This window comes from Mus pahari, chromosome 13, assembly GCF_900095145.1.
Source record: "Mus pahari chromosome 13, PAHARI_EIJ_v1.1, whole genome shotgun sequence".
NCBI classification, from domain to species: Eukaryota; Metazoa; Chordata; class Mammalia; order Rodentia; family Muridae; genus Mus; species Mus pahari.
Window position 1 is genome coordinate 80,726,916 of NC_034602.1, and position 4,983 is coordinate 80,731,898.

At 41.9% G+C, this 4,983-nt stretch overlaps 1 protein-coding gene across 2 annotated transcripts in view; it reads left to right on the forward strand.

Moving 5' to 3' along the window:
• Uso1 (USO1 vesicle transport factor) overlaps window positions 1-4,983 on the forward strand; it is a 66,977-nt gene that overhangs the window by 15,658 nt on the left and 46,336 nt on the right. The gene's annotated exons all lie outside the window — the stretch shown is intronic.

The window sequence follows — 4,983 nt, forward strand, 5'->3', positions numbered from 1 at the left end:
CACAAAAGAACACATATGATATGCACTCACTGATATGTGGATCTTAGCCCAGAAGCTGGGGATACCCAAGATATAATTCACAGACCACATTAAGCTCAAGAAGAAGGAAGACCAAAGTATGGATACTTCAGTCCTCAAAAGAGGGACCAAAATACCCATGGGAGGAGATACAAAGTGTGGAGCAGAGACTGAAGGAAAGGCCATCCAGAGACTGTCTCACCTGGGGTCCATTCCATATACAGTTACCAAACCCAGACACTATGGTGGATACCAACACGTGCTTGCTGACAGGAGCCTGATATAGCTGTCTCCTGAGAGGCTTTGCCAGTGACTGACAAATACAGAGGTGGATGCTCTCAGCCAACCATTGGACTGAGCACGAGGTCTCCAAAGGAGGAGCTAGAGAAAGGACCCAAGGAGCTGAAGGGGTTTGCAGCTCCATAGGAGAAACAACAATATGAACCAACCAGTACCCCCAGAGCTCCCAGGGACTAAACCACCAATCAGAGTACACAAGGAGGGACTCAAAGCTTCCGCCACATATTTATTTACATTTCAAATGTTATCCCCCTTCCCAATTTTCCCTCCACAAGCTCCCCATGCCTTCCTCCCTCTCTTTATATCTATGAGGTTACTCTCCCACCCACCCATGCCTGCCTCAGCATCCAAGCATCCCCCTATCCTAGGTCATCAAACCTCCACAGGACCAAGGGGCTCCCCTCCTAGTGATGCCAGATAAGACATTCTTCTGCTACATATCCAGCTAGAGCCATTACATGATGTGTTTTATTCTTAGTTGTCACTTACTGGATACAAACCAGTGGGCTATGCCTTAGTTTAGACATAAAAGTGGAATAAAAGAACCAGATGCAGTAGGGCCCACATGTAACCAAAGCACTTGAGAAGTGGGGCAGGACCAACAATGTTTAAGGTCCTCTGTGCTGGTTGTTTGTCTGTCTGTTTTTGTGGCAGGGTTTCTTTATGTTGCTTTGGCTGTCCTAGAACTTGCTCTGTAGGCAAGGTTGGCCTCAAACTCACAGAGATGTGTCTGCCTCTGCCACCTGGCTGAGGTCATCTTTGGCTTCCTAGCAAGTTCTTGACCAGTCTGAGCTACATGTGATCCTATCTTGGAAAAAAAGAAAGGGGATGATGTAACTTAATTAAAATGGCTTAAGATTCTGATTTGTATTAGATAAATGGATATATTGATACTCATTTACATAAAGATATGTTATAGTGTATAGGTATATAGATGTTACCCCTTAGGATACTAAATGCACAAATAGAAGTCTGATGTTAAATCTGGTGTGTCTTTAGAGAGAGGAACTCAGCTTGTTTTAACTCAGTTTCTTTTTAGATTTTATCTGTATTTTCTGTTAATTACCTGTGCATAGATAATTTCTGTGTCTTGCCTCTGATAAAATATGTCTAGCTTTAGTTGCTTGTCACACATTTCTACTCCACTGAAATCCCATAGAGACCTCAAATTCAGAATCTGGGCTGGGGAGGCAAGTGTTTCTGTACAAGCATAAGGGTCTGGCACCCAGGTAAAAGCTTAGTGTGGCAGCTTGCTGCAGGAGGAAACGGGTAGAGATTAGGGGCTCAGCTGAACTCTAGTTCTCCTATTTCTGACCTGTCTTTGCTCACTTTACCTTTTCTGAATTTATCCCAACCAATAGCATCCTCTATTGAATCATAAACTAGAAGATGCTTGCTGAATTTGTCTGTCTAGACCAATATAAAACAGTGGTCATGTTTTCAGCCTTCTTGGCCTTCATTCTGGCACTCAGTATATCCAACACCTAAATCATTTTCCTGGTTTTTGCATTATAAAGTATGAAAAAGTACTTTAACTTTTAATGATCAAAGATGTAGTTTATTGCTTCACAGTTTCAGTGCTGGGGGTGAAGGGTGGCTTTGGTCAGGAGGCCCGAGAGACTTGAGTTACCTAAAAGCAGACTAGTGCTGGAGGGTCTTAACTGTGAGACGACTAGTCACGTGCTGGTTAGAGGCCTCTGCATCTTGCTGTCTTTAAGCCTGCTTGAGCACCCTCATGATTCATGGCAGTTCTAGGATCACTTGGAGCCTGTGATCTGAAGGAGCAAGGACCAAGCCAGGATACTCTTACATTGCAGTCATCAGAAATGAGTAAACAAGTTGCTTCAACTTAAGGGGTGGCATTAGGTTCCCCTTCTGAGAGCTGTATCACAGAGCTTTAGACATTATCTGAAACTACTATTACCTTTAAATTGTGTTGCTTTTGGTCTCTGATCTCTTCGTAATTTGCCTAGTTTGTGTGTTTCACCACTTCAGTGTAGTATAAAATCCAAGGTGAGACTTCTTATTTTTTTGTTTGTTTCTTATTTGTTTTCTGAGACAGGATTTCTCTGTGTAGCCCTGGCTGTCCTAGAACTTGCTCTATAGACCAGGCTGGCCCCAAACTCAGAGATCTGCCTGCCTCTGCCTCATGAGTACTAGACTTATAGGCATATGCCACATGCCAAATTCAGATTTGTAAAGGCAAAGAATATAAGCTTTTTAAAGATCTGGGTACCATCTATCCATTTACTTCATAGCCACTTTTGAGTATAGTCCAGCAACTCCTTAGTGATTGTCCTTTCTTCTTCCCAGACAATGTAGCCTTGACTACTTTTTCAAAGCCAATTACTATGTATAATTTAGAGTAGGTAGAGTAATACCCCACCAGATGCCTGTATTCCTTATCAGCCAAATGTGGGAAGTCATCTTGGATAGCAGAAGGAACTTTGCAGATGTAATTATGCTAATTGATAAGAGGAAATTACACAGATTGTCTAGGTGGACCCAGTGTGACCACCTAAGTCCTTAAAGAGAGGGCAGGGAAGTGAGAAAGGGGACCTGGAATTGTAACATGAGACATACTTGACCCACTATTACTAACTTCTAGAGGGCCTGAAGAGTGACAGACTAGTATGATAGTTATGCATGCCTGACATTAGTTTGTATTTTCTCCTTCTCTCTTCTTCCTTTATCCCTCCCTCCCTCCCTTCCTTCCTTTTTCTTTTTCTTTCTTTTTTTTTTTTTTTTTTTTTTTTTTTTTTTTTTTTTTTTTTTTTTTTTTTTTTTTTTTTTTAGATTTTATTTATTTTATGTATGTGAGTATAATGTTGTCCTGGCACACTCTAGAAAAGGACATCAATCCCATTGCAGTGGTTCTGAGCCACCATGTGGTTGCTGAGAATTGAACTCAGGACCTCTGAAAGAGCAGTGTTATTAACCATTGAACCATCTGTCTAGCCCTCCCCTCCTCTCCTCCTCTCCCCTCTCCCCTCTCTTTCTTTCTTTCTTTCTCTTTCTTTCTTTCTTTCTTTCTCTTTCTTTCTCTTTCTTTCTTTCTTTCTTTCTTTCTTTCTTTCTTTCTTTCTATTTTTAGTTTGTTGGTTTGGTTTGGTTTTTTGTTTTGTTTTATTTTGATTTTTGAGACAGGGTTTCTCTCTGTAACCCTTGAACTCACTCTGTACACCAGGCCAGCCTCAAGCTCACAGATCCACCTGCCTCTGCCTCCCTAGTGTGCCACCACCACCTGGCCATTTTGAACTTTTCAAGTACAAATCTTAGACCTTTTAAGAAAATTCTGTTCCAAGTATTTTATTTATTCTCGTCATTAGACTTGTTTAAATAAAATTTTTTTCTTATTTCCTAATTATTTGATTTTGCAAGTTGAATTTGTATTCTGTGACTTTTCAATTTGCTCACTAGCTCTAGTAATTTCTTAGTGAATTCTGTGTCCAAGATACACTACTGCCTCTTAGGGACATCAGTGTAACAAGATGCAGTAAGACTAGGCCCAAACCCTCATATCAAGGATGGGTACAGTGAGGGGGCTGGAAAGATGGCTCAGTGGTTAAGAGCACTGATTGCTCTTCCAGAGGTCCTGAGTTGAATTCCCAGCAACCACATGGGGCCTCACAACCATCTGTAATGGGATCCAATGTCCTCTTCTGGTGTGTCTGAAGATAGCAGTAGGGTACTCACATACATTAAATAAATAAATCTTAAAAAAAAAAAAGCAAAAGAAAAGGATGGGCACAGCAACCCAGTAGGAGGAAAGGGGCCCCCACTGCAGGCAAAAATGACCAAGATTCCCCATTCCCCACTCTTAGGAGTCCCACAAGAACACCAAGCTACACACCTTTAAGGAATATGCCCAGGACCTACCTCAGACCTATACAGGGTCCATGTTTGTTGCTTCAATCTTTATGAGCCCTGCTTAGTTGATTCTCTGGGCCACGTCCTCCTGGTGTCATTGACTCTCTGGTTCCTACTGTATGGACTCGATGAAATGATTCCATAAGCTGTTTGACGTGGGTGCTGGAGATTCAGAGTCAAGTCCTTGTGCTACAGTGGAACTGTTCCTTCCCACTGGGCCATCTCCTCAGCGCCAGTTGGCTTATATTTTTGTAACTGTAGCTTCTATTTCAGTGTTGGTTGAAGGTACAAGGGTGCTGATGCTGTCTTCCTTACTTGAGAGGGAAACGTTCCCCCTTCACTGGTATTGCAGTTACAGGAGCTTTGTGTCTTGTTGGAGCCCTGGGGATTAACCACAGGGTCTCACACATGCCATCAGGATGCCCCACCACTGAGCTGGGATTTCTTGTGGGTGTCTTGGTCGTGTTAAAGAAGGTCTCTGGTGTTTGCGTTTCTCAATCATTTTTTATAAGACCTGTTTCAAAATTTCCGAAAGCAAAGCTGTGAATAATTTGTGTAAAAGACCACTTGCCTCAGTCTCCCCACTGTGACAGCCCTTAGGCGTGTCACCCTTGCTTTCTTTGTCCTTCTCATGTGTGCTGACACTCTTGTGACATTCTTGTTCTCTGGATGCTCTGTCATGGAGGCATGAGAGGGAAAATCATAGATATTTATGAATGTACATGAACATAAAGTTATTGACTCTTCTGTTTGCTAGTTTTAAAGTTTGGCTTACAAAAAAAAAAAAAAAAAAAA